The sequence below is a fragment of the Talpa occidentalis genome, unplaced genomic scaffold (genome assembly GCF_014898055.3).
Source record: "Talpa occidentalis isolate TD23 unplaced genomic scaffold, MPIMG_talOcc4v2.1 talOcc4.13, whole genome shotgun sequence".
Lineage (NCBI taxonomy): Eukaryota > Metazoa > Chordata > Mammalia > Eulipotyphla > Talpidae > Talpa > Talpa occidentalis.
In genome coordinates, this window is record NW_023601322.1 from 43,755,015 (window position 1) to 43,782,360 (window position 27,346).

The 27,346-nt window shown below is 41.5% G+C and overlaps 2 pseudogenes; one reads left to right on the forward strand and one right to left on the reverse strand.

The window, feature by feature from the left end:
* Positions 1-292: 292 nt before the first annotated feature.
* Positions 293-736, forward strand: LOC119243820 (40S ribosomal protein S13-like; annotated as a pseudogene).
* Positions 737-2,011: 1,275 nt separating this feature from the next.
* The window catches only part of LOC119242815 (kelch domain-containing protein 2-like), a 46,104-nt pseudogene continuing 20,769 nt past the window's right edge, over positions 2,012-27,346 (reverse strand).

The window sequence follows — 27,346 nt, forward strand, 5'->3', positions numbered from 1 at the left end:
ATCTTCTTGCTCTAATCAATGACTGATGAGCATTTAGTTATTGTAAATAATGCTAATAAACAAAGTGAAGTTTTTAAGGCTAAGAGGGAGCAATGAGGGAGAAAGACTCAAGTGTATGAGATGGTGATGGAAATTAGTAAAACAAACAAAGGTATGGTCAATAAACACTGCAGAGTATAATTATTTTTGAATTGGTTGTTTGATGTTCTGGGGGTAGATACTCAAGACTGAGATTGTTGGGTCCTCTGGCATTTCCATTTCAGTTTTTTTTAAAGATTTATTTATTCTCTTTTGCCGCCTGCCCGCCGCCATCATGGGTCGCATGCATGCTCCCGGGAAGGGCCTGTCCCAGTTGGCTCTGCCCTGTCACCGCAGTGTCCCCACCTGGCTGAAACTGACTTCTGATGACGTGAAGGAGCAGATCTACAAGCTGGCCAAGAAGGCCTGACTCCCTCACAGATCGGTGTGATCCTGAGAGACTCACATGGCGTTGCACAAGTGCGTTTTGTGACAGGCAATAAAATCTTGAGAATTCTTAAGTCCAAGGGACTTGCTCCTGATCTTCCTGAGGATCTATATCACTTAATTAAGAAAGCTGTTGCTGTTCGGAAGCATCTTGAGATGAACAGTATTCACCGGTTGGCTCGCTCTTACAAGACCAAACGGGTCCTCCCTCCCAATTGGAAATACGAGTCATCCACAGCCTCTGCCCTTGTTGCATAAGTTTGTGTATTCAAGCAATTCAATCATTGTTTAACTAAAAGCATAAAAAAAATAAAGGTTTATTTATTTATGCATACAAGAACTGGGGTACAGGCCAGAGGTGTGGGGGAAGAGAGGATTCACCAGAGGCAGAGTGGGGAGCAAAACAGCCAGACCAACTGAAATACACTGCTGAGGGGAGCAGAGGGAAAGAGAGGAGAAATCTGCTACGCCATGTGGGTCAATTCCCTGGCTGGGGATCGAACTGTGCTGCAGAGGCTGTGGATAGCTTCATAGTGCTGCGTCTGTTATGTTATATTTGCTTTGTTATTTTATGATAGTACCCTTAGTACTTTTTTCATATCTGGCATGGTGTTGATAAATTATTTTAATTTTTACTTTTCAGTGAAATTCCTTACCCTTCCTCCCTTCCTCTGTCTTGTATGATAATCTTGCAGAGCAAAGGATTGTAACCTGGAAATCTTCGTTTTTTCGTACACTTTAAACATATCTATACCATTTCTTCTTGCCATGTGCAATCTAATTGATGTTTCCTTATAGGTGGTTACTCTTTCTCTTTTTTTTTTAAATTTTTAAAAAGATTTATTTATTTATACATACAAGCGCTGGGGTACAGGCCAGAGGCACAGGGGGGTGAGAGGATTCACTAGACACACAGTGGGGAACAGAACAGGCAGACTGACTGAAAAACACTACTGAGGGGAGCAGCGGGTGAGACAGGAGAGGTCTGCTTCACCATATGGGTTGCTCCCTGGTCTGCTGGGGGATCGAACTTGTGATGCAGAGGCTGCAAATTGCTTCATAGCCTTGTGCTTAACCCCTTGCACCATCAGGGAAGCCCTACTCTTCTTTCTCTTGATGCTTTAATATTCTGTCCTTGCCATTGGCTTTTAATAGTTTTATAATAATGTGACTTGCTGTGTGACATTTTGGTATTATTTTGTTTGGAACTCTTTGGGTCTCTTGGATCAAGAGGTCTGGCTTATTTCCCAGATTGAGATGGTTATCAGCAATGCACTAAATACATTTTTTTCACTGTGTTAAATACATTTATTGTAAACTTTAGACACAGAATGGGTTTTCTAAGCGATTCACATGCACATTAAATCCAAAAAGCAGCAAACTAAAACAATGCATGTAATTGTACAAACAATGTCACCCTCTGATGTTTACAGCATCGGTGTCCATGCAAGGTGGTCAGAAGCATTATCTATGAAGCCTTAACCTCCAGAGGTGCTGTTGCAATCAAATCTCTAACACAGTGAAGGAAATATTTCAGGAGCCACTTTCACAAGTTGGCTAACATTTCTTTAAAGCAAATGACTGCTTTGAAGCTTAGCTTTGTAAGAGATTTGTGATGAAATGAAAACACAACTATTTTAGTAATGTGTGCAGCACTATTATGGCTAAGAAGGTTGTTGGCCCACCCACCAAAAATAATTACTTCTCCTTCAGCATAAGCACAAACTATGTGCTGTAATCTTGGTATTTCAGTATCATTTTTCATTGATGCAATAAATTCAGGCATCACTTTGTGGCACTTATCAGTGCTCCCAAAAGAAGAGATGATCTGAAGAAACTGGTGTTAGTGAATGCCAAGGTCAACCAGCTGGGCATATGCCTGTGGAATTAATTCATTCTACTCCATGTATCCAGATTAAGAGTGTGTAGCTCATTCATTTAGTATCTAAATATCTGTTGCAAACACAAAGCCTTTGTTTCTGACAGCTGCACAGGCATGGGCAGCATGAGGTGAAGGTGCCAGTTGTTACCAATTGTTATAGCTGGTTCCAGACAAATGCTTCAGCATCTAAAATGGTGTACATGATCATCCCATCCTCTTGGATGACTTGACTTCCAAAAGGATGTCTCCTCAAATTTAAAAGTTCCCAACACTTTATCTTGAGGTGAATATCCATACCGCCAAAAATATTAGCTTGTTTTTATATACCCAGACACCAAGTTTGTCCTTTGATGATGGATTGTCCTTGACAATCAATTCTTTCTGTAGACTTTGAGTCTAACATGTAGAAATTATTCATGCTACCTCTTGCTGGTGTCCCCAAACAAGTATATCACCTGTCTATACACATAACAGATTCCTGACATAGAAAGAGCACTTTTCTTGTTAACTTTTTTCCATATTCCAGTCTCTATGTTTTAGATTCACAGTTCTTCTCTACGAGATAAAAGTTATATAGTCCTTTGGCTTGATTACTGTTGTAGCTGCCCCTGAGGAACATGTGACCTAGGTCATGTAGGTGACCTATGAGGCTGTTGTGCTTGGAGGGACTGGTAAATTCCATGGATTCATAGCCTTTATAGGTTGCCCAGGGCCAAGTCTTCTGTCCACAGAGCCTCATTGCCATCATCAATCATGAAGCTGAACTTCGGTTCACCAACATCCCCACAACTAAGAGGAGGGGGACAATGAAAGAAATGTAGGGTACAGAGCAAGCAGAAAGTGGCAGCAAAAAGGACAGTATTAAGTCCTCTCCTTTGCTGGCTGTGCTTATGTCCATCCAGTTATCCTCTTTAGGGAATTCCCACCCCACCCCACCCCTAACCCTTACCCTCCAGCCTGAGTGAGGACCTTACACATCTGCTATCCAGAGAGAAGTTATAATATTTTGCTATATTTACTTTTATGCATTAAATGTAAACTTTTAACTAGGTTTAAAAAATTAATAAATAGTTTTACATGGATCAATATTAAAAACATAGAGTCTTATTAAAAACAATAAAAGTTAATGCTAAAAGAAATGTCAGAAGGAGAAAGACAAATACTAGATTATTTCATTCATATGTGGAATAAAAAGAAAAAAAACAAAAGGACAGACATAACTAAACCAAAACAAAGCTCAGAAATTTGACTGTAGAATTGAGATGGGGGCGGGGGGTGGGGCATAAGGGACAAATGCGGTGGGGAACCCAGTGGACTATGGTGGAGGATTATTGGTGTTTTGGTGGAGGATGTGGTATAGTAACATACATCTGAAGAGGTATGAACACAATCCTTAAAAATAGTCTGTAGGGGCCTCCCCGTTGGCGCAGTGGTTGAGCGCTGGGTTGCGAGGCTGCCCACAGCCTCTGCAGTGCAGGTTCAATCCCCAGCTGCTCCCCGGCCACTGGAGGAGGGTCCCACATGGTGCACAGACCTCCCCTGCCGCCCGCTGCTCCCCTCAGCAGTGTACTTTGGTCCTTCTGCCTGCTCTGCTCCCCGCTCTGGCTCTGGTGAATTCTCTCATCCTCCGGGGCTTCTGACTGTACCCAGTGCTTGTATGTATAAATCAATCAATCAATTAATTAAAAAAAATAGTCTGTAAATGGTTATCTCAAAAAAAAAGAAATAAACACAATAAAAGAAAATTATAAGTTGCTTTCTTTTCAGTCTCATTTTCCTTAAAGAAAGATTTTCTTTCTTCTTTTTTCTTTTTTTGGTGGTTACAATTATTTTATGTCTTCATTCCTTCCATTAAGTATGAGGACTTTCTATACTTTATCTCTCATATCCCTTTCTCTTTTTAGCTCTCAAATTTATTCATTATAGTATTCCTTTTTACTTTCATTTCTTTAAATACATACATACTATTCCATAATCTTCAGTGGCCTGTGACTTGACAAGGCTCAGTTAGGTCAGTTTTCTGCTCCATGAGAGGAGAGCTTTGCTGTGTTGCTCTGTGCCTGCTCCAGCGCTGTTTCACTCTCCTGGCTCACTGTCCTGGAGAGCAGCTAATGCTGCCTATAGGCTGGAAACCAGGCCAAGGCTATTGACTGAAGGGGCTTGGCTTGGTCTTTCCACTTGGCTTGGGCTTTTCACACTGTGGCAGACGGGTTCCAAGAGGAAGGAAGTGGAAGCTGCCAGTCCTCTCCAAGGCTAAGCCTGGCATTGGCATGATGTCACCCCCTTTCCAGTGTGCTGGATTTGTTGACTGTAAGCTTACAGCTTCTTTGGCAGCTTCTTTGGGAAACACATCTTTTACATCTGATACTTTGGGCTGCAGTATTAAAAATCTAAATTACTGATTAAGTTCCCATTAATTCCAGGGCCTAGAAAAGACCAAAGATATTGCAATATTAACTAAATGTTGCGTCTCTGTTTCTCTCTATATGTTTACAGATACAGAACTATGAACATACAAAGCTACCTACCTTTTTCAAGAAATTGATTTTCTCAAGAGATATCAACCAACATCTCTATTTAGTGATTTTAGTTGAATTTACTTAACCTTTGAAAAGGTGTGAAGAGTTTTATCACAGGGCTTGTGTTCTGTCATCTCCTCCCTCCTCTCTCCCTCCCAGCCTCCCTTCCTCTCTACTACTCCCACTTCTCCTCCTCTCCTCCATCGAATGGCTTCCCTGAGTCCAATTTTTTTTTAAAGATTTATTCATTTATGCATACAAGAACTGGGGTGTAGGCCAGAGGTCTGGTGGCGGGGGGGGCGGGGGGTTAAAGAGGATTCACCAGAGACAGAGTGTGAAACAGAACAGGCAGACTGACTGAAATACACTGCTGAGGGGAGCAGCAGCAGGGTTAGACAGGAGAGGTCTGCTGCGCCATGTGGGTCAGCTTCCAGCCAGGGATTGAACTCATGTTGAAGTGGCTGCTGACAGCTTGACAGCGCTGCGTCTTCAATCCCTGTGCCACCAGGGTGGCCTCTCCAAATTCTTCTGTATTTTTACACAGTAACTTCCCTCTTTCTTTAAAAGCTTCTTACCAGCTTACCAAGTCTGGAACTGGAAGTGTGCTGGCAGCAGGGACAACAATCTGCTCAACTAAACAAAGGCTTTAGTCACAGGTGCATTCAGGTGTTTAAATGATGTCATCAAGATTATATTTCCCACTCTTCCTCTCAGGTTATGTTTGTCTCTGCTTTTCTTTTTCTTTTTGCATGTGGCCTAATTCTCTTTGATAGAAATATGCTCATTATACGTGGCAGGAAATAAGGCTTGGAAGCCCCAAATCCTATGTCTATCCTTGTAATTCACAGTACAAAACCAAGATACTCCCTCTCTTTCCAGTATTTCAGATGCCAAATTTCTTGGAAGAAATACAGTTGGACTTGCTTTTGGCAACGCCCAGTTGCATTGTGTAAAGGATTGGATGTAAGGATTGGATGGGGTTGATGGTGTTCTTACCCTCAGAGTTAGTCCCATGGGAATCCTGTGGGATCTGTGAAGACCAATTCCCCTGTGTACAGAGGAGCGTTGTGCTGGCAAGACAAAAGCAACAGATGTGCTCTATACCTCCCACTATTTGGTATGAAAATGTGCCCTTACAGTGTTCCCTGCTTCTTCCATGGCTCTCCCTGCCTTGCTAGTTAAGGGCTATTTCTAGGACTTCTAAGAATCTTTTCACTAAACAATTAACATCTGTATCCTATTAAAGATGTAAGGAACTAGCATCAGCTTGTGTTTTCATCATTTTTTGTGATTTTTTAGACTTCTCAGTAAATTTCAGGGACAGAAGTTACTTTTATGAAAAGTCTGTTGCTTGTTTTTGTTTTGCTTCCATCCGAAATCTGGTGGAGACTGAAGAGCAAATGAAAATAAAGAAGAAGAGGGAAAATGATGGAATAATGTTGTCAGATCCCAGTTTTTCAAAGTAAAGTGGCAATTGCTGCAGTGCTCACACATACCATAAGCTCAGTGAGTTATGTTCAGGCAAGTCATGGCAAGAAAATTTCACTGGTAAAATGCTCAACCAATCTGGTATTTGAGTGGTACTAGAGTCAAAGACAAATCTTGCTTTGAAGCTATTTACTGAAAACAATACATATTCATTGAGCACTTAAGATTTGCCAGGTACTATGCTAAGCACTGAATATAAAAATGGGCAATTAAAACATTATTTCTTAAGAACTTAAAATCCAGCTATTGCTGTGAATAAGTTCTTTACTTCCTTTATATCCTCCATTATAAGTTATGATTTTAGAAGATTCTATATTTATTTCCTTTCTTAAAAATACTTCTTTGTGTACCAGGGACCTCCCTGGTGGTACAGGGATTAAAGACAGCGTTATAAAGCTATCGCCAACCACTGCAACATGAGTTCTATGCCCGGCCAGGGAGATACCCACATGGTCCAGCAGACCTCTCCTGTCTTGCCCACTGCTCCCCTCAGCAGTGTATTTCAGTAGATCCACCTTTCTGTTCCCCACTCTGTTTCTGGTGAATCTTCTCACCCCCACACACACCCCTGGCCTACACCCCAGTTCTTGTATGCATAAATAAATAAATCTTTAAAAAAAATACTTTTATGTACATTATAGCCACCATTTGAGTGAGGCTCTATTATGCCATATCCATTTCATATGAACTATGTCTAATAGTCCCAAAGCCTTGTGGGTCAGTGTGATTATGTCCAATTTACAGATGAGAACAGTGGGGTCAAAAAGTGTAAATAAATTACTCAACATCAAGTTTAGAACTTAAATCTCCAGTCTCTCTCTGTCCTGAAGATTCCTCCCTACAACTTATCATCTTTGCTTCCTTCAGGTAACAGCATATTGATATCAGCTTCTCAATTTTATCCAGTTCATTTTTCCCAGTGGTTAACACCATGGTCATTTGCCTGCCTAGGGATGTGTAGGGGGAGAAAAATAATTTTCCTCTATCCTACTATGTTCTTGCTGAGATTTCCCCTGCAAAATGATATAAAATTAAACAAATGTTTAATAACATGTTTACCTCCTGCATGGGTGATATCCAGGAAAACTAAGTTACTCTCCCAAAGTGGCACCTTCATCTTCAGTTAAATATAAAAAAAAAGATGGTCTAAGGGAACCAGCGATGGGGAATTATCAAGTAAAGGAAGGTACAGTTGTTATGCAGATTTAGTCACTACCTTCTCCATTGATCTAGAAATTTAGTGGTCCTCTACTTCTTGATACACCCCTATATATATAAATGTCTTATTCAAATGGATAACTTCTACTGGGTTGCAAAGCTGTTACAGAGACATCTCCATAAAGGGAGAGGTACCATATTCCCCAGCCCCACCTAATGGGGGTAGAGCTGAGTGGTCAGGTGAAGTTTATAACATGGAAGGCAAGTAGGCTCCTGGGAGAGATGTGGAGGTAGGGTGTTTGCTTCTTGTTTTGGACTTGCACCAAGACCTTGGGGGACGTGGAAGGAGGCGCATGGAGGGAAAACATGTAGAGAAACTTTGCAGAGAGACATGGGTGAGAGACGAGTGGGGAGTGTGATAATGGCAGCTGTTATCCTGCTGTGGTATCTCAGCTTTCTGGGACCTACTTCAGAACCCCTTTCCTACGATTTCCTGTCAGAGGTTGCCTTAGGTTTATGGTGAGTTTTCAGGCCTTAGGAGCCCTGCTTCAGGCCAACCCTCTTTGGCTGGGCATTTACCCACCAGGAGGTGGGTATCTTGGGGTGTTTTATTTGAAATGTCTTTTATCTGTCTCTATGCACACCAGTTCTATTAAAGATCTATCACATTAAGAACTTGTCTTTGTCTTTGCACAGACAGCTGGACCCCATTAGAGCATGCTAATACAGCTTGCCTATACCTGCTATTTCTTAAGAAAAATAGGCCTAAAATAATCCTTATGCCAAAAAGCCATATTTTGAGTTGGCAAATTTTGCTCCCTTCAAGTCAATGTCCACCCCTTGTCCAATTAGTGTGACTGGTGTAGGAAGACTCATGTGGTTCAAAGTCAGCTCCGTAAGTTGACTTCTGCAGCAGTGGCCATCAGGGGCAGAGTCCCCTTAGAAGAGGATGAGAACAATTAGAGAAGATGGTTTTAAATAGAATAAAGGGGAGCAGAACATGCCATCCAATTTTGGTGTCATTTTTATTTTGAGAAATACAAAAAATTAATTCTCTCCTCCTATTTCCCAGAAAACAAGACATACATTTGTAAAGGTGCCCTCTTTCCCTTCTTTATTTGGAAGGACTGAATGAAGTTAACCACTATGGACAACTCTAGAGCTTTTCAGTCAAAAGACTGCCCTAGAGGTATCTATATAACAAACTTTACTAACTTGTCCTGTTTCCTTAGTTTTCCCATACAGTTGCCTTCCTACAATTTGCCACGCCTAGAAGCTTGTAGAGGTTTTTTTTTTTTTTTGCTTCTTTACAAAATGATTGTTCTTTTGTTAAGATGCTATATGCACCCAAATTCTAACCACCCTCTTTGAGTTCCTCACCACCGAGTCTCCCATTTATGTCTGATACCCACACGAATAAGCCTCTGTTGATTTTTGTCTTGTTTTTGTTTGTTTCTTAATACATTTTTTCTTTAAATATTTATTTATTTATTTATTTATTTATTTATTTATTTATTTATACGAGAGCTGGGTTACAGGCCAGAGGTGTGGTGGATGAGAGGATTCACCAGAGACAGAGTGGGGAACAGAACAGCCAGACTGACTGAAATACACTGCTGAGGGGAGCAGCAGGCGAGTCAGGAGAGGTCTGCTGCGACATGTGGGTTGCTCCCTAGCCAGCTGGGGATTGAACTTGTGCTGCAGTGGCTGTAGATAGCTTCATAGGTTGCGTCTAAATCCTTCCAGGGAGGATTAACCTGTCCGATCATTCTGGCTTTTAGGGCCTTACTCACCAAAAGTAAGTTAGAGGAAAAATATTTTTTTTCCCTCCCCTACAGCAGATCCCCTTAAGTGACATATTTTTACTAATTTATTAATTGATATGATTTTATTTTACTTTTGTATCACCATTGTCAGAGGACATGCCCAAGAGTCACCCCATACAGATGACAGCTAGCCAACACCTGAATTAGATGCAATGTTGAAAAGCAACACTCTAAATATCAAAAACATAAGTGACTGTAAAATCATTAAGAATTTTGTTTTCAGAAAAATTTAGTGACATGAGGATATGTCTAAAATATACAAAAGGTGGGAGGGACAGAATAAAAATTCTAGCTACATGATATATAAAATGTGCATTTTTAATAGCATCAGAAGGAACTGTGAAGTTAAAACTGAAAAGAGAGAAAAGGCGGGTATCTTTCTGGAAAACTCCAACCAAAGGAGTTCTAGAAACTGGTAAAGCTGTGCAGAAAATATTTGCTTTTTTGCATCAGGGTTGGGGAAGAGGGTTCCAGAGCAGTAGGTAGATGTTCCCAGAGATTCTGAAGTTTATCCCATACTTTGGGGTAGGGAGAGTGATGCTGTCATAAGAATGTCTGTCCTTTGGAGAACATGTCCCTGTCTTGCTGGGACACTGGGCTGGCTGTCTGAATTACAAAGCAGCCCCTGTTTAGATAAATGGAGACAGTTACCTCATTCACCTCAAAGTTCACCAGGGAAGCTCTGAAATTCAGAGCAGAGAAAGCAAACCCTAAATGTGGTCACTTGCTACAGCAAAAAGAAACCAAACAGGTTCTACCAGAAACTGCCTACCTACCTTACCTTTTCTTCACCCCAGAGAGCTTGAGATCATTCAAGTGAGGGACCAACTTTTTGTATTTGTAACTGACATTTGGCCCAAAGTAAATGATCATGTCCTGGGATCTCCTACAGTATATAGGCTGGCTCTGAAACAGAATACATCCACTGTTTTTCCCTGACAGGCATACACACATATAGTTTGAGGTTATGAAGGTAAATTTTTGTGGATAAGAAAGAAATAAATTTCATAAACACAAGCTGGGAAGTCACTGGTTAGATGGAACCAGGGGGAAAAAATCTAGTAAGAAAGCAGACCACTGACTGGATGAGTTAAAACAACAACAACAACACACACACACACACAGAACATTTGAGAATATTCAATGAAAGCATTGTTTGAAGACAATCCTGCATCATTCCCTGTCTTCCTCTACTGAAGACACATGTGGCATACTGTTGTAGATAGAACCAAAATGCTAACATGAAATCTGGAAAACAAATTATAAGAGAAGAGTGAAAGAACTGCAATCGTAATCACAAAATAAAATGCTTTTATGGAAAGAAATAGTAAAGTCCTGGCAGAAGCATATAGTACAATCATCAAACATCAAAAATTTTAGTAAAACTTTTTGAAATTAAGAAGAAAAGTCTCCTCTAATGTAGAAAAAAAAAAAAACTCTTATTAGGTTATGCAGATATAATAGTGATTAATACTTGTTTATACCATTTTCCAAGCAACTTTCTAAGTTACATATATTAGCTTATTTAATTCTTACAAAAACGCTAAGTAAGTATAAATGTTCTCACTTTGTACAAAATCCCAAAAACAAGTAGGCTGGTATTATTCTCTCCTTTCTAAAGGTGAGAACTAAAATTCTCAGGTATTAGTTGACTTGTGCAAAGGCACATAGTTAATACTCGACAGATCCAGGACTAGAATCCATATTCAGTGAATAGTTTTCTATTTGATGGAACCACTGGAAGCCAGAAGGTCCCTATTGTCTGAGCTCTCTCATTCACTTATATATAGTAGTACACAACCTCTAACATATCTTCTGTAGTTAGTTTTGAAAGAACTTCGTTGCAGAAAGAATTTTAAAGATGAACTTTAGCAATTACCTGGATATTGACATGGGAAGAAAGAATCTTAAAGATAAACTCTGCATTTGCCTGGAAATTGATATGGGAGTTCTAAAATGATGTGAAGCTTCTTACATGATATATTCTGGTAGAGTATTATTATTTATAAATTCTGGTGATTATTCTTAAATACCATATGCCACATAATTGAACAAACCTTCTTGTCAATTGTGTTGTAATTAGTTCTTTAGTTATGATCATTTTAGCTTAATCATTTTAATCAGAGTTATTTACTCTGATAATTTACATTCAATTTACAATTCACAGGAAAACACTCTAGAAACACAGATTTGTTATGGACCTGAGTAAAGATAAGAAATAGCAGAAATTATGGGAAAAACTGAACTCTTAGCAATTTTTTTTTTAAAGATTTATTTATTCATGTATACAAGAGCTGGGGTACAGGCCAGAGGTGGGGGGGGCGGTGAGAGGATTCACCAGAGACTGAGTGGGGAGCAGAACAGGCAGATTGACTGAAATACACTGCTGAGGGGAGCAGCGAGCGAGTCAGGAGAGGTCTGCTGCACCATGTGGGTTGCTCCCTGGCTGGCCTGGGATCGAACTCGTGCTGCAGAGGCTGTGAATTGCTTCATAGTGCGGTGCTTAACCCCTTGCGCCGCCAGGGAGGCCCATCTTGGTAATTGTTAATAAGCATTCTAGACCAATGTAAGACTTGATCAGTTATGGAAGATAAATATATTTTTTAATGACTCTTGTTTGAAACACTGATTTTTTTATGTTTTGTCTTTTCCAGATTTAAGAAAGCTTTTTCATTTTTTGAAAAAGCTGACTACCACCTGTATCAGTGGCAAATTATATCTTTCTGTGAACAGTTCTGAAACATTTCCTTTTTCTCTCTTAAACCATTCTGAAACCTTCACAATGTGAACAATTTTAATAAATATTCTTATTTTTCATGACAATGCATTTGCTTGCATAAATCCAACAAGATTCTCCTTTTTCTCTATAATAGACTCCTAGAAGCACGGCTGCATTATAAGTATTTGATTAGAATGTCCTATATGAGATAAGACCATTTTCAGAAACTTGATTGTATCAAAGAACCAACAAAGAGAAAACAGCCTAACACCTTTTAAAGGGTCCAAAACGTCTATCTGGGCGTGCCCACAGGTTAGCCAGAAACATGAGGACATTTTGGGGACCTTGAGGGCAGGTCCAAAATAAAGATAAGCCCCCAAATAAAGATATTGTAGGTGAAGTCTGTGGTAAAATTAGCTTACTCAAGTCTTGACATGCTGGCCACTTAGTAGTTCAGTTAAAAGACTCCTTATGAAAAGTTTCTGCAAAGCATATCAAAAGAGTTGTATGTTCATTTTTGTTCTTACTGATGGAGGATAAGAATAGAAAAACTGGAAAGGAGATATAAGGTCAAGAACCTAACTCACACAAGGAGATAGGGGTAGAAGGGATTAGCATAATCCATTAATCCAGTTATAGAAACCAAGACCCTTAGGCATCAACCCCCAGATCAGAAGGTGCAACACCCAGAAACTATCAGACTGCTATAGGAAGTGTCAATGGCACAAACCATCCACCCACAAAGATGAGCCCCTCCCTGAAGATGATAAAACCTAACACAGGGCCTCCCCTGGTGGTGCAGGGGTTGAGCGCTGGGCTGCGAAGCTGCCTGCAGCCTCTGCAGCTCCGGTTCAATCCTCCACCACCTGCGAGGGTCCCATATGGTGCGCAGACCTCTCATACAGCACCCACTGCTCCCCTCAGCAGTGTATTTCATCAGTCTGCCTGTTCTGTTCCCTGCTCTGGCTCTGGTGAATTCTCTCACCCTCCTGCACTTCTGACTGTACCCAGTGCTTGTATAAATAAATAAATTAATAAATAATTATTTAAAAAAAAAAAACAAAACCCTAATGCAGCCTTCACAACAGGCAGCACTTCCACTGCCCAACTGTGACTATGCAGTTGCCTCTTTTCGCCAGCTCTTCCCCTCTGCAGGGCAGCAGCCTCCCTACCTGCCTGTAACCTGTACCTAACGGGACATCTCTTCACTGACCTCCCTCAGCAGAGGAGCTCTCCCGAAGGCCGCCCACCTGCAACCTCAGGCCTCTCTCAGCAGACCTGTCCCTTTCGGGCAGCTCTTCCTGCCCACTTGTGTCTATGCAAGTGTCTCTTACTATCCTATCCCTTTTCTAAAAAACCTGCTCTTTAAATATAACGACCGTCTCTGTCTAGTGGAGAAAACCGCCGGGTGCCGCGGAATGGGGAGCTCTGGCTAACCTTTCCCTGAGTGAACCCAAGGACCCAGCACTCTACAAAACTCTGTCATTACTGGGCTTATATAAAATAACAAAAACAAAGCAAAACAAAATATAGGCTAAATTCATTGGAGCTAGCTAATTCACAAATGAATTCATTTTACTGTGATTATTTATAGAATTGGGGTAACAGGACATCATTTCCCCCTAACAACAGTAGAGAGAAAAAATACGTATTGATAACTGGCCTTTAGGTCCTTTTCATCATTTTGAGGTTTTGTTTCTACCTATAAATTGGACTGGATTCTGAATTTTTCTAATATCTGCCTATTACGTTCCAAACTAATATTTCTATTTTTTTCTCCTTGACATGGAATTACAAGAACTAGAACTGTGCTTTTTCTGAAACTACACAAGCAGAAAATGGAGAACTTGACATTAACTTCAGATCACCACAAAGGCTGTGCATGGACAATCCTCGTGACAGCTCTTACTTTCCTAAATATCTGATGACATAAAACAACAAACAGGGAAACCACTGCCTGCCCTAACTCCATCTGAAGCTGCTTCAGCCTCAACACCTAGAAATCTTCTCAACTGGCTTCCCTCCAGACTCTCAACTAGATTTAACCTTTGCTTTTCTTTTGTTTCCATTGAAATTTCTTTTATTATTGTGTGCATGATAAAAACTTGACTTTGAGACCCACCTATAGAAATGTTTCCAGAAATTGAGCACAACTGTTTCATTGGACTGATCGACCCTCAGGATTTAGAGACTGGTTATATGAAATAATTAATTCAAGTTCTGAATTATGGAACTTCTTGAGAATTTCCAAAGGTGGGACTGTAGAGAAGCAAATCAGCCACCCCAAATATGTCATCTGGCAAAAGATTGATTCTGGAGAGAGCCTCAGAAGGCCTATTTGAAGTTACTGTTGAAAAAGACATTTATATGTAAACTTCTCTCTGTAAGGAAGACCTAATCTCTTTATCTCTTTTCAGTGGAGAAGACAGAACTTAAATCTGCATACCTTTATTTACTGTGCTTCCTAGTAAACTCCCTAACTGACCTTCCCTTTTCTCTCCCCACACCCACACTCCCACCCCCACCCCACAGGCTCCCTTGTCTTAGCTATTTAAGATGGCATCGGGAGCCACGTGGGAAATAATCAGTCTTCCTGTGTCTCTCTCTCCCTTGTATACAGAAGGGATGTGCATTATTATTAAACTTATATTTGCCACTTTTTCTTTATCATTCTGTCTGTGCTGGTTTGATTATTTGCTAGAATAGAAGAACCCGGAGAGATACAGGATGGTTTCTTTTGCTCCCTGACAACCCCAATGCATGTGTTTTAGATGGGATGGGATGAGATGGCAGGTATTGTTTTATGATGAAATGCTGTTATTAATGTGCTTTTCAATCATATAAAAGGGGGAGGATCTATGTTTTGTTCAGTGCTATTTTTTTTTCTCATTGTGTTTTCTTTACCTGTTGATGGTGGAGAAGAAAGGAGGAGGAAGCCCTGCAAATGATGGTAGTTTGGGGATAGAGAAAAGATGTCCCAAAGGAACCCCAACTGAACATTTGTGGTTAATGGACACTACTAGCAGTGAGAGCTGCTATTCTAGCTTTAAGTTCCTTTTTTTCCACAAAATGATTCACTTGTGTTAGCATCAGACCTTGGTAAAATCTGTTAAACTTGACAGCCTTGCCTTGCATCCTTTAGGAAATATGAGAAAGAGCTATACATATGGTGTAAGAGTGGAAGAAATTAGAGAAAGGGGTAGCAGCCTGGAGAAATGGTTATGAAACAGCCAGAGGTGAGTGACAGAATCCTGAAGCCCAGGTGGGGATAAGAAGTAGAAAGTGACAACAGGTAGACATGTAGAAAGGTAAAAAACTCACCTGCCCTGAAGGACACTCAGAATTATTTGGGAGGAAACTGGACTTGCTGTAGACAAACAAGGCAGGAACTACATGCTGAAACAGGGCGGGAACTTCAGGCCGTTTATGTAGGTCTTAAATGGAAGTGTCTCTTCTATTACTAAATGCACTCCTAAGCAAGCTCACAAGCTCTTTGAATGCTGGGGAACCTGGGGACAGGTCAGGTTACTTTCGTTAAATGAGTGAACTTCCATATGTCCTGAATCTTAGAAGACTAACATGGATAACCAGAAAATTACATGGCCTCACACTGAAACTGTCTCTGTGGAAGACGGGGGTTGATGAATGATGCAAGTTAAGGGAAATGAAACCACAGAAGTAACAGAACTGCAACTATGAGAAAAATGATTTATATAAGCCACAGGTAAATGTGTGTGCCCTTTCGTAAAAATGACTTTGTCCCTTTTGATGATTTTAGACCCTGGCAAGGATCCCTGAGTGATAGCCTAGATAGAGCATTGTTCTAGCCTAGATAGAGCATTGTTCAGGGTAAATCAGAACCTGCAAATACTCATTTATATAAAACTCTTAATCACCAAAGACAGTCTTTAATTATCAGTATTTGTGAAATAGTGCTGTTTATAGCTTTGATATATCTACTGCCTCTTAAATGAAATACAACGTTGTACAGGATGGTGACTATAGTTAATATTACTGTGTTGCATATTTGACAGTTGCTAAGAAACTAGTAGATCTTTTTTTTAATATAAGTTCTGTGTTTATTTATTTATTATTATTTTATTTTATTTATACAAGCACTGGGTACAGTCAGAAGCGCGGGAGGGTGAGAGAATTCACCAGAGCTAGAGCAGGGAGCAGAACAGGCAGAAGGACTGAAGTACACTGCTGAGGGGAGCAGCGGGCGGCAGGAGAGGTCTGCGTACCATGTGGCACCCTCCTTTGGTGGCCCGTAGCAGCCGGGGATTGAACCGGCGCTGCAGAGGCTGCGGGCAGCTTAGCAGCCCAGCGCTCAACTGCTGCGCCACCGGGGAGGACCAGAAACTAGTAGATCTTAAAAGATCTCATTATAAGAAAAAAAATCGCAGTAATTTATGATGACAAGAGTCAACCTGACTTATTGGAGAGATCATTTTCTTTTTTTTTTAAGATTTATTTATTTATACAAGAACTGGGGTACAGGCCAGATGCGCGGGAGGGTGAGAGGATTCACCAGAGACAGAGCAGGGAACAAAACAGGCAGACTGAAGAAATACACTGCTGATGGGAGCAGTGGGCGAGACAGGAGAGGTCTGCTATGCCATATGGGTATCTCCCTGGCGGGGGACTCAACTCAGGCTACAGAAGTGATAGTGATGAAACTTAACCTTTAGGTCATCAGGGAGGTCCCCTCTATTGCCTCTAACATAGTAAAGATAACTCCTTGGTATATTTTAATGCGTGCAAAAATTTAACTAAAAAAAAAATAGCCTCCACTGAAGTGAAATATTTTAAGAATATGATTCCAATAATGATTGAAGATTAAAAAGTCAGGTTTTCTTCAAAAGGAATTTTACCCTCTTTAAAGGGTACTGTATAGGCATTTGTCTAAACTATTTTTGAGAATTTTTAGCTAACAATACCTTTGTTTAGAAGGAAGTGGTTGAAATTGAAGCCTTGTAGAGAAGGAAACCGTATTAAGATAGTGGTGTGTTGAACTGTGTTACCCCAAAAAGATATGTTGAAGTTTTTTTTTTTTTTTTAATAGAGGCATGTTATTTATTTATTTATTTATTTATTTATTTATTTGTTTGTTTGTTTTGTTTTATACATGCACTGGGTACAGTCAGAAGTGCAGGAGGGTGAGAGAATTCACCAGAGCCAGAGCGGGGAGCAGAGCAGGCAGAAGGACCAAAGTACACTGCTGAGGGGAGCAGCGGGCGGCAGGAGAGGTCTGCGCGCCATGTGGGACCCTCCTCTGGTGGCCGGGGAGCAGCCGGGGATCGAACCGGCGCTGCAGAGGCCGCGGGCAGCTTCCCAACCCAGCGCTCAACCGCTGCGCCACCGGGGAGGCCCGATATGTTGAAGTTTTAACAACTCACAGGACAACAGAATGCGGCCTTTATTGAAAATAGGGTCATTTTAAATATAAGTTAAGATAAAGTTGCATTGGAGCAGGGATCCTCTCATCAATTTTAATTGATAAATTATAAAAAGATGGCCATGTAGACAGAACGCACAGGGAGAATGCCAAGACACCCCAGAGGCAGAGGTCAGAATGCAGCAGCCGCAAGTCAAGCAATGCAAGGACAGTCTGTGGCACTGGAAGCAAAGGGAACAATGGAATAGGTTCTCCACTAGAGCTTCTGAGCAAAAAAGTACCTGCTCACAAATTGTGTTTCAGACTTCTAGGTGCAGGGCGTGAGAGGATTCACCAGAGACAGAGTGGGGATTGACTGAAATATACTGCTGAGGGAGACCGGAGAGGTCTGCTGCCCCATGTGGGTTAGCTCCCTGGTGGGGATTGAACTCATTCTGTAGTGGCTGCTGATAGCTTCATAGTGCTGATGCTTAACCCCTTGAGCCACCAGGGAGGCCCTCTAATATATTGTTTACATGCTCTTTCCTTTGCACTTGTTGGCATATTTTTCATGTTTATTTCATATGTTCATGGAAATGAAGAACTCCTTTTTCTCTTTTCAGTAGTTTAAAAAACTTTCTTTTAGAACTGTAAATTTCTAGAGACCTGAATGTTCAGTCACACTTTTGGCAGAAATGATTAAAGAAAGGAATTATTCATAATTAATGGAAAATAGACAGCTTACTCTACATCTACAGTTCCGTTTAGTCATAGAACTCTCGTTCCCTAATTGCAGTTTGAAGAACACTCAGGAAGGAGCTATGCCACAGGCCAGTTGTGGGTGAAAACTTTTAGGGAATACAAAATTTGTTCATCTAGTTATATCTGCCAAGTGCAAATTTTTGTTTTAAGAAATGGTAAGATAAAAGTACTGAAATGTGAATTTGCCAAACTGATGAATTTGCCAAACTGAATGAATTATTAGTCTAATTCAAAGTGGATAAAACTTTTGAAGCAATAACATATTTGTATATAACCTTCTTCCCGAGCCCTCACTAACATAATAATAAAAAATTTAAAAGTAATAATCTAGAGACAAGGAAGGGGCTTTCAGTAACGGACACCTTTCAGCAAATTTCTGGACAACAGAGAAGGAAGAGGGAGCAAGAGAAATGTGGTGGAGGCCATTCCAGCCTGCAGGAGGCATGGAGAGAGGCAACTGGAAAAGGAAGCCAACCTGCCTGCAGGTTCCAACATGCTGAGAATAAGAGCGTTCACTTGCCACTTACCTTTTCTTAGGAAGTTACCTGGCAATGAGCCTCAAAAAACAAAGGGATAAACCAAAGAAAGGACACTGGCATCCAGGAAACAGTGGTTTCAAAGGAGGTGAGTAATTGAGTCACCGGGTAATAGCTGTGCAGTGGACCCAACCAGCAAGCAACAGAGGCCAGTGGATATTATCTGGGGAAAAAAGGGAAAGGTCTGAGTATTCTTATTACTCATACTATGAGATTTTCAGGTAATATAGAAAGGTTAAAATGCAAAAAGAAAAGCAAGAAAGAAAACTACCTTATTGGGGCCTCCCTGGTGGCGCAAGGGGTTAAGTAGCAGCACTATGGAGCTATCCACAGCCACTGCAGCATGAGTTTGATCTCGGGCCAGGGAGATGACCCACATGGCACAGCAGACCTCTCTCTCCTGACTCACCCCCTGCTCCCCTCAGCAGTGTATTTCATTTCAGTCAATCTGCCTGTTCTGCTCCCCACTCTCTCTCTGGTGAATTCTTTCACCTCCCACACCTCTAGACTGCACCCCAGCACTTGTATGCATAAATAAATAAATCTTTAGAAAAGAAAAGAAAAGGAAAGGAAACTACCTTATTAATTAGGATGATTTAGCTGCAAACGCCAGGAAAATCAATACAATGGGCTTAAAGAATAAGAAGTTTCTTATCTCTTATAACAGGGGCTCTAGAGGCAGGGGAGCTGCAGGGTTGATGTATTAATTCTCTGATTCTGGGTCTTCACCAAGAACATAGGCTCTTTTCATCTTTCAGTCATTCCCACTTTGTAAGCTGTGTCCAAAGGCTGGCTTCCATCACAGTAGAAGATGTCCACTGTTCTTTTAGGGTTCACATTCAATGTGAGGGAATCCTGAAGAAGAAGATACCATGTCTCTCTTGAAGGGAGGATAACAGCCCCAACCCTCAGCAGACATCCTCTCCTATCTCACTGGCTAAAATTGTGTTATATGTTCTTTTAAACAATTTGAAAAGAGAATGGAGGAGCAGAATTTAATTGTCCCATGATATCCATTGTCCTTCTCCTTCCTTTTTATAATAGAACTCCCCTGAATTTCATCCAGATACATAAGCATGAAGCCAGAAATCACCTTTCCCTGCCTCTCTTGCACCTAGATGTTGTCATGTGGTTATGTTCCAGTCAATAAGCTATGACTGAAAATGATGACAATTCATGACATTCATTTAAAATAAGTTGTGTGTTCTCATTTTTTAATTTTATTTATTTATTTATTAATAGAGGCATGTTATTTATTTATTTATTTGTTTGTTTGTTTGATGGTTTGTTTATACATGCACTGGGTACAGTCAGAAGCACGGGAGGGTGAGAGAATTCACCAGAGCCAGAGCGGGGAGCAGAGCAGGCAGAAGGACCGAAGTACACTGCTGAGGGGAGCAGCGGGCGGCAGGAGAGGTCTGCGCCATGTGGGACCCTCGCCCAGCGGCCGGGGATTGAACTGGAGCTGCAGAGGCCGCGGGCAGCTTCCCAACCCAGCGCTCAACCTCTGCGCCACCGGGGAGGCCCAAGTTGTGTGTTCTCTTTAAAAGAGGTTTGCAGGTTGTGAATCACCTTCAAGCATGAAGATGAGGGCAATTCCTAAGCATATGATGCAGCAACAGATAGAAGGACTGGACCTTCTCGTGAAGCTGAAGCATTCCACTCACTTACACTCTCTACTAGTTTTGAATTATATATGACAGAGAAATAAGATTCTGTCCATTTGTCTTGATTACTATTAATGCAGTCAGCATGATATCCAAATTGATGCAATGACTAGAATTCAGTTTGGCCAGTATTTCTTAAAGTATGGTCCCCATACTAACAGAACTAGCATCACCCAAAATCTTGTTGAAAATGTAAAGTCTTAGGCCTCATTCCAGAACTATAAGTATGTGGATATAGCCCAGCAACCTGGCTTTAACTAGTTTCCAGATCATTTTGATGCATACCCACATTTGAAAAACACTGATTAACCCATATTGGACCTATTCTCTATGGTTGAAGATGGAGCGAACCTTCAATGGAAATTTATGGCCACATGGAGGAATGTAGATATGTGAAGAAACTGGGGTTTTGTTAAGTGAGGTTGGGATGGATGTTAAACAATCAATAGCCTTTGCCATTGTTATAATAATCACAGCTGATTTTTGAATTATTGAATTAACCTAAAGATTTACTTATGGTTTCAGTGCAGAAAGTAAAGGTTATAGTAGTTGACAATACGAAAGTAATGGAAATTAGACAGAGTACTGGAAATCAAGACATGAAAAAAATGGAGGAAAAAAGAGATAATATTCATAGCTGACATAAGAAAAACAAATTAGATTTATAAATATAATTAAATTATAAGTGTAACTAAGAGAGAAACTCAGAATAAGAATATCATTTTCTTGGGTGAAGAGGTTGAGGAACAGGTAGAGGTAGGCAAGATACTCTTCTTTCATAGTAAGATGTCAAGATATAGGGCCTCCCCGGTGGCACAGCGGTTGAGCGCTGGGTTGCAAAGCTGCCCACAGCCTCTGCAGCGCCGGTTCAATCCCCGGCCGCTGGGCGAGGGTCCCGCATGGCGTGCAGACCTCTCCTGCCGCCCACTGCTCCCCTCAGCAGTGTGCTTCGGTCCTTCTGCCTGCTCTGCAACCCGCTCTGGCTCTGGTGAATCCTCTCACCCTCCCGCGCTTCTGACTGTACCCAGTGCATGTATAAACAAACAAACAAGTAAATAAATAAAAACATGCCTCTATTAAAAAAAAAAAAAGAATTTTCCCTCATGAAGTGAGGACTGTTTTCATTACTAGTCCTTTACTACTGTTTGAATTTTTTTTTTACCATAGGGTGTGGATTCCTATGATGTGAGGACAGACCTCCCCCAGGTCCAGAACAGACCTTCCCAGAATGTGTCACTTTGGCATGTGGAATATTTCGAGCTAAGGTCAATATCCTGCAGGCACAAAAGGAACTTTACTACTTCCTTAACTACCTAGAAGAATGAAAATTGGGGATATTATCCAGAATTAGTATTTTTACCAGAAATAACATTTCTATCGGAGAAAACTATATGGCAAAGCAAACATAATTACAGTGTCTGGTCTTTGTCAAGAGTCACCCTCTCCTTGTCATATGAATTTCCTTTCTCTTTCCTTGAAGCCTCGGGCCTCTATCTCATTCCCTGGCTCATATGTATGTGTGTGTGTGTGTGTGTGTATGCTTTCAGTTTGTCCAATTTATTTTAGAATTTACATCCAGGTAGATTATTCTCCATCTATATATATGTAATTAAATTCCTTCTTTTCTCTTACTAATCAGTCTCATGTCAATTTGATTGCTAACTAACCCAAGAAGAATTCATAGGGGTAGGGAGAAATTTCGTCTCTGCCCTACAGAGTAACAGTTTAAAATTATGGGTTGGGGCCTCCCTGGTGGTGCAGGGGTTAAAGACACAGCAATATCAAGCTATCACCAGCCACTGCAGCACAAGTTTGATGCCCGGGGCTGGCCAGGGAGCAACACACATGGCGCAGCAGATCTCTCCTGTCTCGCCTGCGGCTCCCCTCAGCAGTGTACTTCGGTCAGTCTGCCTGTTCTTCTCCCCACTCTGTCTCTGGTGAATCCTCTCTCACACACACACCCCATCCTGCACCTCTGGTCTACACCCCAGTTATTGTATGCATAATTAAGATAAATCTTTAAAAATAAAATAAAATTATGGGTTGGGGGGGGTGGAAAGAGAAGTAGTTATATACAAGGTGGCACAGAGTCCACTCACTCCAAGGTTCCTTTGTAAAAGTCTACTTTGACAGCACTGGGGGTTACCAGAATGTGTGCATAGTCCCAGAAAATCTATCTTTCAAGATCTGTCTTTGAATTCTGACAAATGGCCCTCTCCCCCACTGGCGTACTTCTTTGGACTGCAGGCATATATGAGAGGCATATATGATTGGAGGGAAGGGAACCAGCTCGGAAAGTCAGTTGGTCGTACTGCTGCTGTTACCTTTTGTAGAATTCCCTCTGTTGACCTCCCCTGCTTTCTCATTCAGAAATGACACACAGCCCTAATGAGTAATAAACATTCTCACTAGGAAATAAATCATCTCCACTAGCCTCTCAGCTCTGATTGGACTGCTGAATATTTGTATCACTAAGAGTCATAATATTTGAATCAATTGGCTCCAAAGCTCTTGTCCAGACAGTAATGGTAGCATATTGTAAGAAAGCAAATTAAATGTCTGTCTTTAAATTTAGCTGACATGTTTCCACTTACCATACTGTCATTTTTGTGATTTTCTCTTTGCTCGAAATTACTTATCCCACAAGTTGATGTCAGGTTCTCTGTTTGCAACTCCAAGTAATTATGGCTGGAAACAGGAGAGGTTGAAGTGGTTTGAGAGTAGGATGGCACTGTGCAGTGGTTTTCAGATCGTTTTATTGATGGAGCCCTGGGGTGCTGCAGAGATAACTGTAAGAGTCACCCCAAGAAGCAGGAGGGAGTGGCGAGGTCTTTGCATCCTACCTCAGTCACACTTGGCTGATGGGAAGCCTGTACTAGCAATAACTCTTTGAAAACCATTGTCGCTGGGAAATAAATAGTGGGCTGGTATTCAGAAGGTCTGGGTTTGCTCATGATTTTTCTCATCTGCTTGATACCTCTCCAACCACAAACACATACTACTTCTTTGTCTCAGTTTTCTCATTGGTGAGAGGAAGACCTCCCCATGTCCCACAACTGACTTCACAAATCAGATCAAAAAGGTTAATTCTAGATTATTATATAAACATAAGGATTGTTACCTGGAATAAGAAGAATACAGTCTCAACATTGTTAATTTGATTAAATATTAATGGAGGACTACAAAGACATGTTTTTATAGATTGGCTAGTAAAGCTATGGATGTTGATATCATGCAGCACTAGCTTTATTTTATTTTATTTTTTCTTTTTGGACATTTCTCTCAGCTTGTATTAAACTGCATGCAGGTTTTCCCTACTATCCGAAAGTCCCTATTTGGTAGGTTATTTTGGGGGTCTGGGATTGATCAAATTTTTTTTCTGTGTAAGTTATTGGTAAGGGTGTTCCCAGACTCAAAAAATAACCTACCAACTAGGTTCTTCTTTTGGAGAGCGGGGAAAACCTGTATATAAAAGAAACCTATAACCATCACTGAGAGCAACTGCTTTTCTTTTTGGGGCAATTCACCTCTAGAAAGACAGTGATGAACATCCTCAAATCCACAGTAGTGTATGCACCCCCAGGCCTATTTAATTTTAATTGTAACAGTTCCTGTATTACAGAGAAATAAGACATAGCAAAGTTACAAAATTAAACAATTCAGATGTGCAAAAGAATTTGCAGTTCGTTTCCCCATAGTTACTGGTTTACAAGCATACCTTCCTCTCCACACCCACTGACCTTCACTTCTTATGTTACAGGTGAAAATCTAGATTTTGTCCCTTTACAATACTTTCATATCTCTCCATTTATACAGGTTTGATTCATTGTAAACATTTGGTCTGTTCAAAGTTCAATTTCTCATTATGGCTGATTAAAATCTATTTGATTGAGTAAATGTCTTCAGATAAAATACTCTTAAATTTAGTCTCCTCCTCCTTCTCTTGAGGCCTTTGAGATAAAAAGGTACAGATACAATGAGTTAGGCCTCAGAGGCAATGCCCTAGGTCTGCTTGGTTGCTGCTGCCGTGGTAGCATTAAGGGGGCAGTTTGCTGCTGGAGTAATTAACTGCTTGTTCAGTGTCGAGTGGTATCTTTCTGGTACATTCGCTCCCTCTGAACCTATGCCCAAATCCCCCATCTAGATCCTTGCTCAGTGGGTCAACCCTGGCCTCTGCTGTAGCCTCTTCTCGCCCTACAACCACAAGTTCCCTGGTTCTCAAGGCAACCACCTCTGTGTCTTCCCCAGTCCATGAGGGAGCTTCTGCGCCTGGGGACTCTTCTTGGGAACTAAGTGCAACTTGGGAAAAACCATACTTTATTCTCTGATCCAGAGTGGATAATCTTGTTTTAGTTCCAAAAGAAAAGATGGAGGGCCTCCCTGGTGGGGTGTAGGGTCAGGAACAGGCACAGTGCAGGTTTTCTGATCCCATGCAGACCAGGTAAAGGAGGAGTCAGAGTCCTCAGTGGGTTTTTGCAGGTCTTTTATTGGGGTTCACCAGGTATATGGCAGGCAGGGGTACTGGGGTGCTGGGAGCTGGCAGTCCTCCCAGCCCCCAGCAAATCCTCACTCTATCTGGGCTCTCTGGCATTCTCTGCTTCTGCAGCTTCTTCTCTGCTTCTCTCTCAGCTTCTTCTCTCTTTCGGCTTCTGCTGCTGCTGGCGTCCCTGTGATGCCGCCCTTAAAAAGCAGTCTTAGCCCAGGTGAATCCCATCTACCTATGCCCACACCCTACTCCAGGTGCCCGCCATCAGGCATGCATTCAGGACCGCAAGGATCCATCATCTGTCCTGATGGCAGGAGGGCAGAGAAGCCTGACATTTTTCCTTACCCTACATGGGGTAAGGGGTTAAGATGCAACCTATACCATCTACTGCCTTACCTCTAGCTCTACTCTTCTCACCTCAGTGACTCTAGGCAGGCTTTCTCCCTCTTCTTCTTGTCTGAAAAAAACATTCCCCTTCATCACACCCTCTTTTATCTGGAGGTAACTCCTGCCCTTGCCCCAGGATGGGAAGGGTTCAGGAAACAGAAACCAGTTTATCATAAGAAAACACAGGCAGGAATCTTTCAAAAACATCATATCTGTTACAAGGGGGAAAGACGCCTCTAGGACAACAGGGATTTGCCTCAGCTGGGAGAGGCCAGGGCCTAGTGGGAGAGAGCTGGATGCACTGGGCTCATCCTGTACTTGCTGCAGAGGCAGGAAGAGCCTACTTTAGGAAGGAGACCCAGGTAGAAAAGGGAGGTGGTCTCCTTCCACTTGACTCTGCAGTTAGCACCTGGCACAGGATCTGGCTCATTGATTTGCAGGGAATATTACATTGATTGGATGGCCTCTGTCACTGACTCACTCTGACCTTGTCAAGCTTTGTTAATTTTTTTCCTCTATAAGGTCGAGTTAATAATAAACAAAATCCACCTCAAAGGATGGAAAGAGAATGTATTGTTGTCCCTTGGAGAACTCAGAAATGTATGGGATATAAGATTTCTAAATTCTGGGGCCTCTCTGGTGGTGCAAGAGGTAAAGTGTCAGCATTATGAATCTATAAGTAGCCATTGCAGCGCTAGTTCGATCCCTGGCCAGGGAGCTGACCCATATGGCACAGCAGACCTCTCCTGTCTGGCCCGCTGCTCCCCTCAGCAGTGTATTTCAGTCAGTCTGCCTGTTCTGTTTCCCACTCTGTCTATCAGAGGTGCCCTCTTGCACCTCTGGCCTGAACCCCAGTTCTTGTATGCATAAATAAATGTCTTTAAAAAATAAATTAAAGAAAAAAAAGAATGGTAACCCTATTTACCTTGAATATTATCTGGTACTGATTTCAAAAAGATCTTCTTGACTTGGTCAGTGAAATTAAATAAAGAGATACCCCATCTCTGTGTCCCCTTTAGAACTCAGAACCCCATTCTATTTAAATGCTATTTCTTTTTACTGAAGTACCCCAATTGGAGATTCTTCCAACTTGCCTTTAAAATACCTTTGTGGGCCTCCCTGGTGGCACAAGGGGTTAAGACGCAACCTGTGAACCTATCCGCAGCCACTGAAGCAGGAGTTTGTTCCCTGGCCAGAGAGCTACCCACATGGTGCAGCAGACCTCTTCTAACTTGCCTGCTGCTCCCCTCAGCAGCGTATTTCAGTAGATCTGCCTGTTCTGTTCCCTACTCTGTCTCTGGTGAATCCTCTCACCCCCCACCCCACACACACCTCTGGCCTGTATCCCAGGTTTTGTATGCATAAATCAATAAATCTTTAAAAAAAAAAATACCTTTGAAATGAAAAAAATTAGGGATTGGCAAGATCTTTTTGTTAATTAAAAATCCACAATACTTAATGGCAAACAAATTAAGGAAAAAATGATTCTCTTTTATGTTATAATTCTATGTTTTTTCTAAGAGGCAATTTGACAATGCATGTAAAAAAAATCATAGACTTGTACATTGGAATTTATCCTAGGTAAGTCATCATGGGTGAACACAGTATGTTTCTTTTTTTTTTTTTTTTTTAAATTTGTGCTACTTCTTTCTTTCTTTCTTTCCTTCTTTCTTTCTTCTAGCACTGGGTACAGTCAGAAGTGCCTGAGGTTGAGAGAATTCACCAGAGCCAGAGCGGGGAGCAGAACAGGCAGAAGGACCGAAGTACACTGCTGAGGGGAGCAGCGGGCGGCAGGAGAGGTCTGCGCGCCATGTGGGACCCTCCTCCGGTGGCCGGGGAGCAGCCGGGGATCGAACCGGTGCTGCAGAGTCTGCGGGCAGCTTTGCAACCCAGCGCTCAACCGCTGCGCCACCAGGGAGGCCCAACACAGTATGTTTCAACAGAGACTTTTATTTATTTTTTTTAAAAAAGGAGGAATAATTTTTATTTTTATTTTTTTTAAATAAATTTTATTTTTATATTCCCCAAACAATTGCAACCCCCTTATTTTGACCCCGATCACTCCCCTCCCGCC